This window comes from Pelmatolapia mariae, linkage group LG3_W (assembly GCF_036321145.2).
Source record: "Pelmatolapia mariae isolate MD_Pm_ZW linkage group LG3_W, Pm_UMD_F_2, whole genome shotgun sequence".
In the NCBI taxonomy this organism is placed as follows: Eukaryota; Metazoa; Chordata; class Actinopteri; order Cichliformes; family Cichlidae; genus Pelmatolapia; species Pelmatolapia mariae.
In genome coordinates, this window is record NC_086229.1 from 85,130,874 (window position 1) to 85,150,241 (window position 19,368).

The window sequence follows — 19,368 nt, forward strand, 5'->3', positions numbered from 1 at the left end:
TTTCTCCCAGTCCAGGAAGCATGCACATGTAGAGGGGCTAGGGTTGAAATTAGTGGAGCTCCTGCCCCATATCACAGTATATGTAGCCACCGTGGTCCATGCTGAATTTAAGTGAAGCTTTGTCTCATGTTATTAAGCATGAATACAATCCCACAGGAAACATGGAAGCAAGACGCAGAAACATTCTCCCAACTTCAAGTCCCTCTCACTTTTTTCCAAGCACTCTTTGTTTCCTGTCTCAAAGTTACAGCTACCCTTAAAAGTTCAAACTACACATCAGGTTGATGCAGCCCACAATAACTGAATGGACTGATTCTTATATAGCGCCTTTCTACTAAGCACTTAATATAACATGCCATATTCACCCATTCACTCGAGCACTTTCTATGATTTTAAGTGCTAACTAACATTCACAGACATTCATCAGAGAGCAACAAAGGATTAATATCTTGCCCAAGGATATTTGGCATGCAGACTATGATCGAACCACCAACCATCCAATCAGTAGATGACCTGCTCTACCTCCTGAGCTACAGCTACCTGAAGTGGCCACCTGGTGTGGAAGGTTATGGCGTAGGGTTAAAAGGGGGTTCTGGAAATGTTACCTGCAGATAATGGGTTGGGCAAAAATGACATGAAACATTTTTTCCTCCCATGTTGAACATGTGCAAAATTTAAGTTGCACATCAGGCACACGGTGGTGTCAAATAACCTCGTCACAGAGACTTTATGTCTAAATAAATGTGCCGTGCCAAAACTTTGCTTTGCGTTTTGTGGGGACACCATAAGTCCCATTTTGGATTAACACACTACTTAGATTAAACTTCAGACATTTTGGCTTCAGTTACATATTAATAGAATATTTATCACTAGTTCACATAATGATTGCACGCAAGTTGGTATTGATAATTGATAACTGTATCCAAGTGTTCTTTGCCTAAATACAAAAACAATTACTACCGTGTGTGCCAGGAGCAGATCATGTACAGAACACAAGCTGCACACAGACGGGATGTTTGTAATATTTTTGTTTTGTTTATCATCTTTATTTAAAAACAAACAAAATGTAGCAGGGACATGATTACATTTCCTTTAAATCATTTGTTTTTATGCTTTCTTCCATCCTAAATTCTCACACCTACACCACTTCCATTAGTCTCTCTCCCTTTCCACTCAAGCAGACCATTTGGGACATGTCGCTAATTAACACCATCAATGATGCTTGGTTGCCACGGGGACTGGTCGTAACTGGTGGCAGCACAACGATAAACAAATAGAATGTGTCATAAATGTCACACACAGACACACACCAGTTGTCTGTGGCTTTTCCCCCTCTCGCGCGCACCAACACACTGGCAAGCAAACGCACTCGAGCAGGCAACAAACATGGTAGTTAACATGTAACAGGCATGTGCATACATGCAAATTCTTGGCGAGAGAATTAAAACACACAAAAAAAAAAAAAAAAAAAAAAAAGCACACAGACACACAAGTGCAATACTGACACACACGCACAGACTTTGAGTGTCACAGCATCGGCTTGCCATGTCTGGGGATACAGGATGATTAATCACACTCTGTACAGATGGCCACACTGGGGAGAAAAAGGGAGAAGAGGAAAGCTGTCCTCTGTCTGCTCAGCATCCATCTCGCATTTTCTCTCTTTTCTCTCTGTACGCTTTTATTGCCCTCTGTCCACACTGGTCTCCGCTGACCCCAACTCCTCTCCCTCTCTGCAGCATGCGAGATTTATGAGTGGCTTTCAGAGACATGCCGTCTTCACGAGGGGTCGACATGACCGGCATTAATGACATTAGGTCCATTTATTCTTTCATGAAACGCTCAAACAAACCCATGCACACAGGTAATCTTGCCCTCTCTAATCAGATCAAAGGATGTCAGCCCACACATCAGCAACATGCTCAAATCAAACTTAGAAATCTGCAAACATAAATGTGAAACACAAAAGCATTGCATTTAATTCCGCTTCTCCATTAAACTCACAACCCTGCTGCTCTATCCACAATTATGAAGCCGAAGTAAATAATCAGAGAAGGGTAATGATGTGGTCGTACCAAAGACAGAAAATGCACTGGCTTACTGCTGAGTCACCCTCACCTGCAATTATTTTTAGACATAAAATATGAAACTGTGCAAAGCAGGTCTTAAAAAGTAACAGTATTCTTATGAGGAGGAATGCAGCTTCCTTTGGTTAAAACAAACTTAAAAGCACACAACTGTGAAACCTCAGTTTGAGTTGATCAGGACACAAGTGGGACATTTGTCTCAGCTTTTGAAAGTTAAAGATGTTTTGTTTGTTTGTTTTATCCTCAGTCCTGTGTATTACCATCATTCAGCTCAGCACCACACACTGTCACAGCACACCAGAGACATCAAGCCGACTTCACTTTGGCTTTGGGCTTACATGGCACTGAGCAAACTCAGGTGTCTTGAGGTTTTACTTTATTGTAAAAATAAAAGGTCAGAGAAATTTTTATTGAAGAATAATGTCTCTGCTGAGGTCCTCTCCCCCTGCTGAGTTTCTTAAACAAAAAAGACTATAGAGCAAAGAGGAGAGAGGAAAGGGAATGATGTCTCTGAAATGAAGAGACCAGTGGGGACCAAATACATGTTGGTGGACAAAGTACATCTCTTCAATTTTTAGGATTTTGGCAAAATAACCTGGCGTGACTCCAACTGCTATGCTATGGCAGGAAATGTTTCTAATTATAAACCAAACAAAAGTTAGGTTCCCAGTTCAGATATCAACCTATAGCTACATCTGTTAATTGGCTAAATTATGTAACCTAAATATGTTAATAAGAAATGCCCATGTGACATCATCGCCTCCAGCATTCTGGTTGTTTTTAATGTGCAAACGAGGCCATTAAATAACACCCTGCTAAATGCGGCATTTCTCGGCTCAACAGTCAATAATCCACCACGCATTTAACGCAGGAACATTTTCAGTTTACGGACTTCATTCCTGGATGAAACCAGCGACATGTCAGTAACGTGTCATCATTCAGCCATTACTGTACATTCCCCATAAACCTCTGCTGCACAGGTATCGGCTGCTTTCAGCATGACCTAACATCAGGACAACAGGCTCCATTTGGTTTATCGCTTACAAATACCACCCTGTAAAGCACGCCGGCTCCAACGGCTTCCGAGAAAAGCATTTGCAGAAGGTGTGGAAGTGTTTCATTCATTTCATACATGACCTAGGGAAGTATCACACATACACAGGCTGAGAAAACACCGAAACAAGAGCGGGATTTCGCTACTTCACAGGCACACCAGAAAAGTAGTGAAAACATCTGTGGGATGAGGAATGGACACTTTGCAACCTGTGAGCCTGAAGCAAGTACATTATCCAGGCAAACCTGGCAGAGGAAGGTAGAGACAAGAATGTGAATGGGAGCTAATGGGGATAATATGGAAATGGAAGACAAATGGTCGAGCTGTAGGGCTGGAGCCAAATCCTGCAGCTATCTATTCAACGTGGACACGATTTTATTTTGTTATCGAGTTCTTGTCTGGTTCACAGATGGCTTGGTGAACTCGAAACTTTAAGACCTTCACTACCTGACAGAATACATAGCTCAAACCAAAGAGGCTTATTAAACGTTATTTAACTAAATAATAAAAAGAAAGACTAAAAGATGAACAGAGTGAGTGTAGGAGTGTGTGTAGCCCCAATTTAAAAAGGAACCTCATTCCTTATGTCTGCTAACTGACAGAAGAGTTAATCTGGCGTCAACAGGTAAAGTTCATTATTGCTGACATTTAAAGTGCCTGATCAATGGTTTTGCTGGAGCCTGGAGCAACAGCCCATAATTCAAAATGAGTTAGAGGGATTTAACCACAAATGCAGCATATAAACAAGAACAGACGGCAGCTCTCAAAACAGGAACGACACGAGATCACCGAGTGTATATTTATGCACATTGTACCTGGCAGTGAATTAAATGAGGAGCCCTGGCTTTAGCCCAGTCTGCTACGTCTCTCATATTACACGTCACATTAACATGGATGGTTTCACGTATAGCATATGGACTAGATAAGAGCTTTAGTCAAAATCCAATTCTTGCCCAAATGCTAATGTTCAGTCAAATTTTAATTTAATTGCCTTTATCCCAGCAATATTCAAAGAAAAATCTGTTTAACCAGCATGAACAGTCCTAATCCACAGCCGTGAAACAAACTATTACATTCCCGCCAGTGCTGTACATTTTCGCTCATTATGTCCAACTAATAGAGCCCAGCCACTGGTGATGTCTGTGGATCAGCCAAACAGGGTTGGAAAATGAGTTAGATTAGGTGTCATTTCACAGATTATTTTTATTCCTCTTTTCTTACAGCGTCTTCCATTTTCCCCCTTAATTCCCCCGTCTCATTACCTTTTCTGTCATACACAACGACTGGTAGCCTTTTGCAATATACTACTTATACTGGTATAACTGGCCTGGATTACAGGAGCTCCCAAAGTCCTTGTGAATTTAGCATTTTATACCACATAATCCGCCAGCAGCGCAGAAATATTTTAGCTTTTTATGTTAAGGCACGGCAAATCCAATTTCAGTCAGGGGTATCATTTTCTGTATATAGAGGGAAAAGGTATAAAGTTTGTGTCAAAACACACTGGCCACAGTCTTCTATGAGTTAAATAAGGCTTAAAAGTAACACTGGAAAAGCAGCAAGAAGTTGTATTCAATTTCTTTGCAGCATGCTCTGCACAGGTATGCAGTCCGTACACTCACTGCTCTGCTTGCCTTTCTGTACAAGTCAGCACATGCCACTGCTGGACAGAGCCCTGCACTATGAAGCAGTGATGCCCATCTAACATCAGGGTAACTCGGTTTTATGGATGGCTTTTTACTGGGGGAAATCACAACAGCATCTAATGCTCCTCCAGAGCAGGTTATGTTTGAGATTAGAGATCAACAGGTATGAAATCATCTCCTACTGACCAATCGATTCTCTAGAAAATGGCATCACTATTTCTGGAAGATCCCTCTGTGCATGGACAACAGTTTTTATTAAAGGAAAAAAAAATCTGCAGCAATCAGACTGTGTAGGTTTGGATTTTTTCCCCTTAAGAATAAACACCTTCATTTAGAAACTGCATTTGATGATTGATGACACATTTCACATCAGGAAGGGGTCAAAGATAATACTCCATCAGATTCTCCTGTGGCTAAAATAAATAAATAAAAATAGTTACACTATTAGTGTAACTAGTGACACGCCTGTCATCTTACACGTTTTTCCTTCCTGGTTTGAAATGAGCTCAACTTTATAGATCTAGTCCCATCTTAGTGACAACAGCGCCTAAAGTGCACACATTAATGCAGTATTTATTTTTCTAATATTACAGTTTCATCATCCTTTATAAAACTCACTTTGCTGCAAGTACACTTGTCCATCTTTGTGGTTGCTCAGATGCTGCCAGCACCATCCCTTTCATATGAATGCACTGCTAAACCTAAAAAATGCTTTGGGTATGCTGAACTTGTTCATAGTACAGGACCATGATCTCTGCTCACTAAAAACTCAACATGTTGGATTTCAATCAGTACCACATTCCTTTAATAGTGTCAGGCGTTGTGTTACAACACTAATGTTCCCGTATGTTTTCATCTTTTTAAATCCGATTTCTGTCTTTAATGTTGATGCTTGTTCCCCCCCTCGTTTCAATATTCTCCACCAACATACATCTTAACAAACTAACTTAAATTACTGTAAATCGTTTATTCCAATATTAATACCTTTCAAAGCTTTCATTGTTGTCCTAACGCTACTTTTAAAAATAAATCTCTTCTTAGATGTCTGCATTTCATATTTCATTAAGTAAAAACAGCCCAACCCAAACCCAAAGGGGAGCTTTGTTTGAGGATTACCAGGAGGAAAGAAAATACCTTCACAAACTAGCCATATTAATTGATAAAGACCTTGGACAAAAAACCAAAAACAAAACATATTTGTATGCCTTTCAGAAAGAACCCTTGGGTTTCAAAATAGACTCAGTTTTGTTGATGTATTTCATGGCTGTTTCTATTCTGTTATATTCTTTTCCTCCATCTCTGCATGCTACTACCGTCTTTTTCTCCAATAAAAATGGAGGTCTGCAGGGAATGACATTTCACAGCCCAACAGGGAGAAATAATCAAAAAGGACAACATACTAACACAGACCTCCTACTCTTTTCCCCTTTTGCTTGTTAGTTCCTTAAGCGATTTACAAAAAATAAAAAAAATCCTTGTTCTTCCTAGGTCACAATTCCTTTGACTACCTCTTTGCTCGACCTGTCAACAATCCTTCCCCTCACTTCTGTGGCTTATTTCCCCCCTCACCACCCTGGAGTCTGTTTGCTTTTCTTTCAAGCTCTTTAAAGTCTGTTTCCAGACTTAGACTTTGTCCCTCGCTCACCTTTTCCAAATGCTTGCCGCATGCTTCTCGGTGCAGCACAAACTCACTTCCTCCACCTCATCTCTCCTCGCGTGTTTATTCCATTTATTCTTGGCTTTCCGTCTCTTTTCTGTTTATTTTCTCTCCTGCGGGTAGTGCATCATAAACACTGCTTATCCCGTGGCGATTTGAAGAGCCTCTTTTTAATGCAAGCCAACTGTCACACACAAATGTGCACGCACACCTCTAGCTATGTGACCAAGCCTTTACAGCGAGATGTACATTAGCAACAGGAAAAATTCACTTCCGAAAGGCCCACACGAAGGGAAAAACCAAGACGCATGCAGCTTGAAGCAAACGAGTCTAGTGGTGCAGTATCAAATAAGTTGGGTACAATTCACATCCATGCAGTCATGTTATAAGCTCTCACACACCCCATCACACGCTCTTAGATGTTCACTTTACACAAAACACTGTAGGGTGTGTAAATAGCCCCTTCTGGTGATCCAACTCTCTGCATTACTTCTCCAAATCTGTCCATCTTTTGATCATCCTCTTCTCATTTCCACCTCTTGCTGTTTCAAAACATGTTTCCCCCCACCCCCACTCCACCATTCCGCCCGCTAACTCCATGCGTCATCGCCCCCTCACTCTTTCCATGTCTGTCTGTCCATTCCTTTCTTCTCTGCCTTTACTCTTCAGAGGGCTCTTCATTTCAGTGGAACGATGGATGAGAGACTGGGGCCATCTGCAAGAGCTGATAAAACCACCCTCACACACACGCAAACACACACTGACATACATACCGATGCAGAAACAAGGAGAAACTCATACAGGGATGCAGATGCATCACTAAACCTGCGAGTGCACACACTGACACTCCACTGAACACAAAGGAAGGGGAAAAAAGTAAACAACATCCGACAAGACGACATGTACAAACCGACAACAGCCAGGCAGCAGTTATGTAGGACACGTGCGCTGAAAAGTCTAACGCATATTCTGCATGTCAAGAGGGAGAGGAATAAAAAAGCCCAGAGAAATCAAAGACCTGAAAGTAAATGCTTTAAGTTCAAAATCTACAGGGTGAGAGCTGTGGAGTAAAGACGGTCCGGACTAGAATTTGAGTAACTCTAAGGATGGGGATGTGTGAAGAGAGCAAAACTGAACAAAAAAGCAGCAAGTGGGAGAGGTGGGATGAATATAAGGAGTAGATATGAACAGCCTGCAGGGCAGATTATGTAAAGAGAAATGGGGGGGGTGTTGATGGGTTGGTCGGCACATCCAAATCTGATGTCTGGGATAAACAACACTGAAGAAAAGCTGCTGTACCAGATTCACATGCCTGGATCGGCTCAACCGTTTCGGTGTCCGAGGAACTGAAAATTCAACTACGCTCATTAGTAACATATGCACATCATCTATACTCAGTACACTCATCTATTCATTATTAATAGATAGCATCTCCATAATCAAGCTGAGCGATATGTGATAATCATGTCATGTGTTCTGGGAAATTGGTGGTATATTTCGGCTTCTGTATATTTCAGGTCCAGCTAACTGGAGGAAGTTTCATGCTTTAACTATTCACACACACGCCGTTATTTCAGTGCAATTCCCCTTTTCAGCCCCCAAAAAAGAAAAGGCAACTGAATGATGTGCAAGCCAGTGCACTGACAGACACTGACACCGGCTCTGCATTATAATATGCCAGCTCATTTCAATGTTTGAGAAACAAAGGCGTGCTCAGACTCCTGTCATGCTAATGCAGGGCCACTGGAGGACACGGGGGACTTTCAGGATGGCTACCAGAGAAAATAATCCTGAGAGCCTTCTTCAGTTGTTCTGCTTTGCAATTAGCATGCAAAGAATCACTTGTCTGCCAGTCCAACTCAGTAGCCACGCTCTCAGAGGAAGCATGCGGCTGCTGTCAACAATACCAATTAAAAGTTGTGACTTTGCCCAAGAAAATGAGGTCAGATTAATATTGGGCCTCATTCACAAACAGTGAGTTCATGTACAAACCTGAGGTCCATCAATATCATCTTATCAGAATTTGTTCATACTCTGATTTCTTTTTGGTTGCTCATCATTTTCAGAAAAATCATTTTTAAATCAGCCTCAAAAGCATAATGTAGGCTTCAACACACACTAGCAGGCATTATCTTATTTATAAATATGACCATTGTTATTGATTATAATCACAGTCTAGCTTTTCATTTCCAATCCCACTGATGCTGGAGGATATGGTTGTTTTCCAATAATTGCCTCGAGTTTCTTATCTTGGGCTGACAGATCAGGTGGTTCTGTTCCTCCACCTGTTTCTTCTTATCTCTTTTCATTATATCAGCTTTGATGTACAAAGCTTTTCTATTTTTACTTGAGCATCGAAGGTTAAACAACGTTCAACGTCTGTGTTATTTCAGCCCGTCTCGTCTTTTGTGTCTCCTCGCTCATTCCTCCTCAGACACTTCCATTTCTGTTTCCTCAGCTGGACTTTCTCATGCTTTTGTTTTTTGGGATTCTCTTACAATATTTTCATTGTGCGGTTAGCTTATTTCCTTACATAGAGAAATGGTGCGCACATATAAGCCTGTTGATTTCTAATGATTGGTATTCACCAACATACATACAGTGGCAAAACCTAAACTGACCACTGCACGTTTCATGGTTATTTTTTGCATGCACTTTTTTTTGCATAAAGAACATTTTCATCCACATATTAGTGAATGTAGACCCACTGTGATTCAGCTGGCTTATTATTGCTATTCTGCTTTGGAAAACTGAAAGTAGGCATTGTGATAAATGACTAATGAAGACACCTGCTTTACTTGTTCCATGCATCCCCAGTCAAAATATGAGTAAATGTGCTTCACCACACTTGAAGCTAGTAGCTGTCTTTACTCTTACGCACATTCACTCAAGAAATGAACAATCTTGATTTTATTGTCATTTAAAACTGACAGAAACAGTCGTGTTTCAGAAGGAGACTGGGTATTTCATCATTACACAGCTTCAAAATCCTCTAATTGAAAGCTCAAGTTTCAGGTCATTGCTGTCTTAAAGAAACATTAATGCCCCTCTTTTCTTCTGAGGTGCTAGAAATGCTCATTTGAAGTGGATAATCACTGAAGAACACCGACTGTAGGCGTAATTTCTCATTTGATGCCATTTTAGAGTTTGCTTTTCTACTAAGGCTGATCTTATCCCCTCATTAAAAACTCAACTGTCTCCATCTGTCTTTAAACAAACATCTTTTACAGGGTCAGTCGCAACTTTTTCGGTAAAAATGAAAACTTCCTCAAATTTAGTCCCAATGAACTCAAGCATCCTTCGGTAATGTTTCATCTGCACAAACAAATGAGCTTGTCTGAAATCAACAAACAGATCTGCCTTTCAATAACACGGTAACAGCAGGAAGATTAAAAAAAAAAAAGAACAAATTACATCAAATTGTGGGAATTCTGTTTTTTTTAATGAATAAATAACAAGATTAAGTTAAGCATCAGAAAGCTCTAACATTATGAAGTTCTACAGGAGAAAGTGCCTGAACAATAATCTCAAAAAACTACTTCCAGAGTACTTCAGTTACTCCAATCCCCCCGCAGCCGACGCAAAAAGGGAAACTACTAAAGAGAAACGAATTTTTGTTGCCAAATTAAACACTTTCAGTATGCACACTGTGTAGGAAAAATGTAAAGGTAAGCCTTTCCTAATGTACTGATTTCCTGTAAGTATTTCCTGAAGTATTGATTCAATAATGCAGTACAGACATGGCACTCGATGTAACCATGCAGTATTGTATTATATTAATACTAGATGTGTGAACACATGCAAGCATCCTCCATAGAACATGTAAGACTGAGAAAGAACACAGATAAGAGCTGTGAATACACAGGGTGCAGAGAGAAAGTAAGACATTGAAAACAAAAGGAGGAGAGAGAAAATGACAGCCAGGTATGAGAAGAAAAACAAAATGACAAATAGTGCAGCGTTAAGGAGCAAAGAGATGAAGTATACTGTGAATAGAGTGAATGGGAGACCAGGTGTGCACAAAAGCAGGAGGGAGAAAAGGGAGGAATCCGATTTAGACAAACGAGTAAGGGAGGAGGAAGCAAGATGGAGGAGCGGGGGACTAAGTGATAAATAAGGAAAAGATTTCCATAGAGGGGATGAAAGGAGGGAGAATGAGTGGAAGGATAAAGAAAGAAGTGTTTAAAAGATGTAGAAATAAATGAAAAGAGGAGGGGGATAAGAAAATAAATAACAGAACGAGCGTGTAAAAATTAGATGAAAGGAGAGAAACTGGGGGGAAATCTGCAAAAACTAATGAGTGACATGAGAGTGAGGTGCAAAAGAAAGAATAGGAGGTGGAAATCAGGTATGAGAGGAAGAGGCAAAAATAGATGGGGAACAATGTGACAAGGTGGTGAAAGAAAACATTGAAAGAAATATGAAACTGCAAAAATCAACTAACAGAAGAGCAAAAGACACGAAGCAGGTGCACAGGGGGGAAAAAATGAGAAATGACAGAGAAAGAGTGAATAATAACTAGAAAGAAATATAAATATGAAACTGAAGAGAGGAGATGGGAGGGTGATAGCGAGAGTAGATAGAAAACAGGGGGAATGATAAATGAGAGGAGTTAGGAGAGAGGGAGGAAAGGGAGGATCAGCTGGAAAAACAACATAAACGACAGGAATATGAGACGGCAAGAAGGCTTGTCAACAGCAGGGAATTTCGATTATAGACACACCAACACACCTGTTTGCATGCAGCACATCTACGTCTGAACGTGTTGCACACCAACACTCCCACACACCTGCATGTACAGTCTAGATCACACACAAACACAGACGCAGAAAACAGGGGGAAACTGATAGTGACAGCAGGAAGTGAGGAGGGCAGATGGAAATGGATCCAGGAGAAAGGGTGAAAGGGATAATAGAAGGGAAAAGATACAGTGGGAGCAGAGAAAGATGCAGTATAAAGGAGAAAAGGATGGCAACTACCACACAGAGTGAGACTGGTTGAAAATATGGAGAGAAATGTAGCTGGGGTTCCTGTTAGGATACATACTCACCTGACATTTTGTTAGGTACACCTGCTCAACTGCTCATTAATGCAAATGTCTAATTAGGGAAATCCCATAGCAGCAAATCAATGCATGTAGGCATGTAGACATGGCTAATACAACCTGTTAAAACTCAAACTGAGCATCAGAATGGGCAGGAAAGGTGATTTAACTTTGAACGTGGCATGATTGTTTGTGCCAAACGCGTTGGTCTGAGTATTTGAGAAACTGCTGATCTACTGGGATTTTCCCACATGACCAACTCTGGGGGTTACAGAGAATAATCAGGGAAAAAAGGAAAATATTCAGTAAGCGGCAGGAAGAAAATGTCTTGTTAATGTCAGCGGTCAAAGGAGAATAGCTAGACTGCTTCAAGCTGATAGAAGGGTTGACCCCTACTCAAGTAACCACTTATTACAATCAGGGTATGTAGAAGAGCATCTCTGAGCACACAAACCTTGGAGCAGATTTGATGTGTTATGCCTTCATAATGTGAAAATGGGCTAACGCTTAGTTAAATCTTAGTACCAGGTGAGCATTGTTGAGATGCCACAGCCTCCGAGTACTCTTGCTGACTGTGTTTATCCCTTTATAGCACAGGTGTCGAACTCCAGGCCTCGACACCCCTGCTTTATAGCCACACTAAATCATCTCAAACTGGTTTCTTGAACATGAAAATGACTTCAAGGTACTCAATATGGCCTCTATACAGTCTCCACAGATCAATCCTATAAACACCTGTGGGATGAGGTAAAACAGTGTCCAGTCCAGCACAAGCAAGGCGTACCTAATGAAGTGTCTGGTGAGTCTTTGTATAAGACGAAGAGCTGCTTCTAAACTTTAACTTTCTAAAAAGAAAAAAACAACAACATGTTTTCACCGTCATCAATTCTTCATTATCCCCAACAGCTACAATGAAAAGGCAGCAGCTCATCTTCCTGGGCTCCTCCAGAGTGAAGACGGACGCAAAGATTGTAATTTTATGTTTCAATAATTAAATCTACAACATGTCTCAAGTCTGAATATTTTCAGAATACACTGTGTGCATAGTAGGGGCAACAGCTGCATTCCTCTGAGGATATACTACACCTTTTGTTGAGCGTTTTATTCATGCTTTGTTTTCTCATCACTCCTCCTAATGATGTCTGAGTGGTGGGATTTATGCCTGAAAACTCATTTGTTTTGTTGCTTCTTTTATTCCTCCGAGATGTATCCACTTACGCCTCACTTTGTCGGCAGACCAATTTGCTAACAAGAATTATTTAATTTGTCTCATTGTAACATTTTAAAAAAAGAGAACTAGATAATCACAAATGCTCTCATTGCTGGGAGGAGTTGTGTCGCTGGAAATTGAAGACTACCGAAGAACGGCAACGATTTCAAAAAAAAAAAAAAAAAAAAAAAAAAAAAAAAAAAAAAAAAAAAATCTATGCCATCGACTATCCATAACAGTCGGGATTTTCTTTGACACCTGGAATCTGGAGCAGTTTAAGTGAAAATTGGGAGTGTGATAAAGCATTTCACGATGTTCGCTCATGCATATTTCAATAAGCTTTGGTCTTTGAATGAAAATAGATTTCTCCTGAATGAGCTACAGCAACCGAGTAAGAAACTTTGCTCACTGAGACTTTCATGACTCAAATACAAACACCGACGGTCTCTCAACATGTTCCGTAGTCGTTTCTGTCAAATCATTAAAAGGATTTGCAAACACGATCATTTCCGTGCACATTATAAGCAAATATTTGGCTTTGATGAACAAAAATTAGCAGTGAAAAATACAAATAGAAAGAGGAGAGATTAGCAAGAGGTAGAAACAGAGTGAGGCACACCAAATGGATGAGCAGACAATTCAGTCGAGGGTAAACTAAAAAAAAAAAAAAAAAAAAAAAAAAAAAAAAAAACAAGAGAAATGTCACTCTGTAAAAATACAGCCTGGTATGGGCCTATAATTACCATGGTGATGAGGCAAATATGGGAAAGGCAGGGTGGGAAAATGCTGCATTCAATGCATGAGATACAAAAACAGGTTTAAAAAAAAAAAGCATAAATATGATAAAACATATTCCTCACACGGCGATACAACAAACTCCGCCTGCGTAGACACCGCTCACATGGGAGGAATCACCCCACCCACGACCTTCAAGGTCAAACCCTTTTTTCTTGGAAAAATCACATCTTGTAGGGCTGCATGTGTGTCTGTAGCCACAGTGCTGCTGGTTTGCCCTCCTGCAGGTCTGGTGTTCTGGTCAGGGGTCGGGGGTGTTAACAAGGGGCAATGTGAACGTGCCCCTTACTCTGTTTTCTTGCTTTATGTGTAATCCTTGTATAGCCCTATAGGAAACCAAAAGATGTTTCCTCTCGTGAAGTCACTGGACAGTAGAGGTGATCTTGCATCATCACATCTACATACTGTATGTGTGGGAAAATCACATCCTGCTGACTAATAAGTGCATGACATGGTTTACTGCACCAAATGTGTTCGTCTCTCTGCGAAGGAATGACTTTAATCTGCGTATAAAATAATAAGGTTACCATTATCATTACCAGTAATGGTGACAAACAGCTTTTTAGATACAAATGCTGACCTCGACACTTTTTACTACCATTATGGAAAATACTGCTAGTCCTTTAGTGATGAGCGCACAGACCGCCAAGGTTACATCATTAAGTGTCACTGTGGGTATTAGTTTAGCAGTTTAATCTAATTTACTCACACAGCCTTGTGATTGGTCCGTTTTTCTTTCACACCACAAGTAGACTGTAAAGCCCTACACCAGACTTGGACTAATAACTTTCAAACTAGCTAAAATTACATTATAGCATCCTTAAGGCATCTAAAGATTATGAAATTCCAGCAGTCTCAGAAGTTTAATACAAGCTACACTGGATCCAATAAACAAGGATGCAAAAATCAGGCGTTCGCATATATAGACTGTACGATAATAACATTAACTGCACAGTATTAATAAATAGCTATGACAAACAACTACATTTCCTCTGCTTGTTCTCTTCAACAGCAGCTTCTTCTCGAAAAACTCACCTGGGTTTTCCTGAATGCACATCTACTGGTTGGGCTGAATACAGTATTGTGCAGAAGTCTGTGCAAAGGGTTCCTTTGGACATTGGCTGCTTCTTCACACATGTGCAGTCCAATCCTTGTAGCTGACCATTTTCAGTGTTTCTGTTTTTACTCGTTTGATAAGCTACTGACCAATGACTCATTCCAGCATGAAAGGCATCCAACTCAAGAGATTAACTAGTGCTGCACCTTAACACTCAATTTTGCATCTTAAGGCACTTTGTTACTAAAAGCCTGTCACAACGACATTTGTTTCCATGTCGTTATTTGAATTTAGAGACAAAAGCTTAAGATAACAGTATTCAGCTATTAACTAAAAACTTGGCATGTTGTACAGTGTCCCCTGCGAGTGGCAGCCCTAAAAGCCATCTAAAGCATCTGAAATTTTCATAAGAAATAAGGCAAAAATAATCTAATAAAGACTTGACCACAGGACCTGGAGAGGCATTTGGCCCTTCAGTTGATCCAGCTACTGTTCACTAAAGCCTCATCAGAAACGGTCTCAGTGGACGTGTGGAAGCCATTCTTGAGGCAGGGAAACGGGGAGAAAAGGCTGAGGTGTGCCAAATTACACAAGAACTGGACTGAAAATCAGTGGCAACAGGTCTGATGAAGTGCTGAAATTTTAAAATGTCAGCTTTGTTGAATGAGTGTGGGATTATCTGACAGAACAGAACAAAAAGGCACCCAGCATCGAAAGGGGAGCTCTGAATGTCCAACAAGCATGTAGAGCTATTCCTGAAGAATACAGGTGGTCATACCAAATACTGACTTTGAATTACACCCATACCGTTTTTGCCTTATATTTGTTTGCGTTTCTACATGCTCAAATAAACTCACTGCACCTATTTATCCAAGACTTTCACAGTACTGCAGGTAATGGTAGCAGGCATCATGAGATGACCCAATGAAATACCTGCATTTTTAAAGAGCCAACTCTGAGCCTCTTTCACAGTGTAATGCAGGACCACAGTTTTTCAAAACATACTGTCAAAATTCCTCTTATGTTAGTCACTTTTTTAAAACCCCAAATCACAAAAATAAAAACAGCACATAGGAAATCGATCAACAGTCAAAACTCAGCACTTTTAAGCAGGAGTTCAAACTTATAACAGACCAAGTTCAGCCACCAGTTGATTACACCGGTGACTGGCGGCTCTGTTAATGGCAGGGAAGAAAATGAAAGATAATAGTGATGAAACTGCCAATAAGATCGAGCTGGTCTGTTTATGGTGTGCAGCTGAAGGTGTTTTTATGATGATAGGCAAGACAAATACACTTCCTCTAATTAGGACTCAACCTGTTTTCAAACTCAAGACTGTTCCTCGGATGAACGAGGCACACATACTGGCGCACACAGGCCTGTAGACCCGTGCACAAGCAGCAGCATTTTTAAACACATCAAATACGCTGAGTGACGCATGCAAATGTGTTCCATTAAAAGAAACAAACAAGAGAAGGATGCTGTTGGGGGGGTGGAAGTGGAGACACAGATGTGAGTAATGCTGGTTGACATGTCGAAGAGAAAAGACAAGTGATGTATGGGAGGACAGTTAAATTCTCATCTGATCGTCACATTATGACTAACGGGACAATGAATGAAGAAGGAGAAGATGAAGTAGTCTGGTATTGCTCCAGTAAGGGTTTTCTGTTGCCCTGGTTTAGTACGCTGAGCAGGACATGACAGCAGGAAGGGAGGAAGGAAGGACAGAGTGGAGGCAGAGTGAGTGAGAGGAAAAGGAAGATGTAAAATGAGTTTCTGAGTAACAGGAGGAGGTTGAATAAAATGAACACTGGGAGGAGAGGAGAACAGCAGGACTTGGCCTTGTTACTTGCTACCTTTTTGCAGAAGAGATTGTTGGTAATGTTAAAGGTTAAGGGATGTTAAAGGTGAAAGGATGAGGGAAGATTGATAGTTGGACGTTATGGATTGAGAGCAAATGTGGAAACAATGGGAAACCGGGAGAAAAGGGCACCGTTGACAAGGAGAGAGGAGGACAGAGTTAAGAGGAAAGGAAGACACGAGCACAATGGAGCAACTCTGAAGATGGATCAGCAGATAAACGCTGAGATGAAAGAAGGGTGATCGCTGCTCCCTTAGATCACATGTTAATCATTCGCTTCAATACCTCAGCATACTATGAAGCAAGCTCAAACTCACCCCCACTGTTTCCCCCGCTGTGAACAACAAAACCATATTTCCACCATCTTTATTTTACAGCCGTAACGTGATTTCAGGGTTCAGTAAATAGTCTTTCATCATCCACTTATCACACTACGGGAGTAAAGGTTTTTCCACTTGTGCTTCTTAGAATCACCTTCATATCTCACAAAGCTAAACTGATCACAGCGTTTACGTGCCAAAAGACTCGCAAACACACCGAATGTGAAGAGCGCCTGCTGAAGAAAAATAGATTAAAATACAAAATGTCAAGGTGCTGCTTTAATACTCTCCTCCCTTCGCCTTCCAAAGCAGGCAGTCTTGTACTACGGCATCCATCACTCCTCATCCCTCGCTCACACCTTACTTTATTTCTCCCTCTATGAACCTCTCTGTGCCTCCTATGCCTAAACACCATTTTACTTGCTCCAGGCTACGCTCCCCTAAAGCTAATGCATTAGCATATTTTTCATTCTGCTTCCTCCAATGTTTTAACGGTGCATAAGCAAAGCATCTTATGGAGAATATGAACCGAGAGAAGAAGAGAAAACAGTAGTTTAGGGAAACTGTATATATTGCAGGTAGTCAACACCTCAAGGAAATTCCTATTTAAGAGCTGACATGAAAAATACAAGTCAAACTTGTGAGATTTTAATATCACTCAGTGTGTGCAGACCTCTGTGGTATAGCCACGCTATGCAAATTAAACACTAAACTTGTTTTCTAATCTTTAGTGTTGCATGAAGCTGGTTAATATTGTAAAGGTTTACTGAAATTCAATTGTTTAACCAAATTTAACTTCTACATGTTGTTTTCCAAAAAGTCTAAAAGGCATAATTTACTGAACTGTTATTAAAAAAATGTACCAATATAATTTTTTAACTTTTTGCAATGAAAATGCAGCCATGGTAGTTCTGGGTGTGACTTGTTTTAACAAAGTATATCCATTATTCCCTGGCAACACATCTATTAAATCTATTCAGGGCAGAAACTTGCCTGGGGGTTAATGTGTTGGTGCACGTATGGCACCATACTGGTGAGAAAAGTAACTAGAAGCCCCAGAAAAACTCAGTAATGACTTCATTCCTATAATAAATAAAACATTGCCTATTGATTTTGAAGTTCAGGTTCAAATCTTGCTATCCATTATTATCAAAGTTCAATTTTTCCTCCCTGTTTTGCTTACTTTAGCGCACACGCGCACAGTGAACAGCCCCAGAAAGCTAAGAAACAGCACTGCAAATGTGAGCCAAGTATTTACCTTGGTTTTGCATCACTTTGCTCTTCACATACAGATGAGAAAAATAGCCTCTGATGTGGTGCTATTCCCTTTTTAACCCCAACATTAAATTGCTCACCTTTATTTTTTCAGATTTTTATGCTGTTCTAACATGAAGTTTTTGGTTTTTTTAATCCAAGTAAGGACAGTTTATTTTGGTGCTTTATGGAAGAAGTGTGTGGCTCCAGTCCTTTCCTACTGACACAGCAACACAGCACTGCTGAAAATCCATCACCTTCTGTGCTACAACCGCGTGGGTTTCAAATATTTGGAGCATAGTGTTCGAAGGGTTATCTGTATCAGCTCCAACCCTGCGCAGAAGTTTCAGTGTCGTTATTTCTCAAAGCCAATTACTCGACTTTCCTCGGACACCTCAAGTGAATTACAACCTATAACTTTCATCCTCGTGCCCTTCACCTTTTACTGTGTTGCTCCGCCTCCGACCAGTCACGGCTGTCCAGCAATAATTTATTAAGTGTCTCTTGTATCCCATTCCTCCATCTTTATTGTGTTTATTTCATTCACATTGCATGGTGGTGGTGAGGCATCCCTCTATTGTCCATCATGTTTCCTCATTCAAAATCACAGGTAAATGGTGCAGGATGACGGGAAAAGAGACCAGGATAAACCCAATGGAGAAGGAAATTAATAAAATGGCTGAAAAGAAGAGTGCGCGCTTTATGAAGAAGGAATCAGGATGTGTGAAATATGTACACTATTGTTAAGATGAGTGGTAGGTTGGAGGAAGGTTTCTGAGAATTGCAGGGGGGAGCTGAAGAGGAAAAATATGGAGTAGAAACAAGATGGAAAGTCCTTAAAATGGAAAGGTCACAAGCCCCTTCATGGCCACTCTTCTCACATAATTTTCACGGTGAATAGTAATGAACGTGAGAATGCCATCTAATGAGGATGGTATTTAAAAACAGATTCGACGTTTGGTCCTGCAAGGCCAATTTAAAGGTGATCCTGGAATATATGCTGCTTACTATAATACAACTTAAAATTAAGAAAATTCTGAGATGGCTCTTTCTTTAATGCGCTGATATTTCCAGGTTAAATTAAGTCTGATCATTGAGCCACGTATCCCGCTAATAAACTAAAACCCCTTGGAGCCAAATGAAATGACAAATTAAATTTAAATCTATATGCAAAACAACTTCTAGTTCACCCCTTTTTAACAGAATTAATTGGTAAGACCAGAAAGTCATTGGTATTCCATTTCTTTTTAATCAAAATGTGGAAAAGAGTACTTGTAAACCAAAAGAAATGTTTTCAACATCCCCACCTTCAGACAATGATGAACCCACTCAGTCTAACGGTTTAAATGCACCCATCAGTGAAAGCTTTCACATTTCTAGTTC

At 40.4% G+C, this 19,368-nt stretch overlaps 1 protein-coding gene across 1 annotated transcript in view; it reads right to left on the bottom strand.

Moving 5' to 3' along the window:
- pcxb (pyruvate carboxylase b) overlaps positions 1 to 19,368 on the bottom strand; it is a 293,413-nt gene that overhangs the window by 176,930 nt on the left and 97,115 nt on the right. The gene's annotated exons all lie outside the window — the stretch shown is intronic.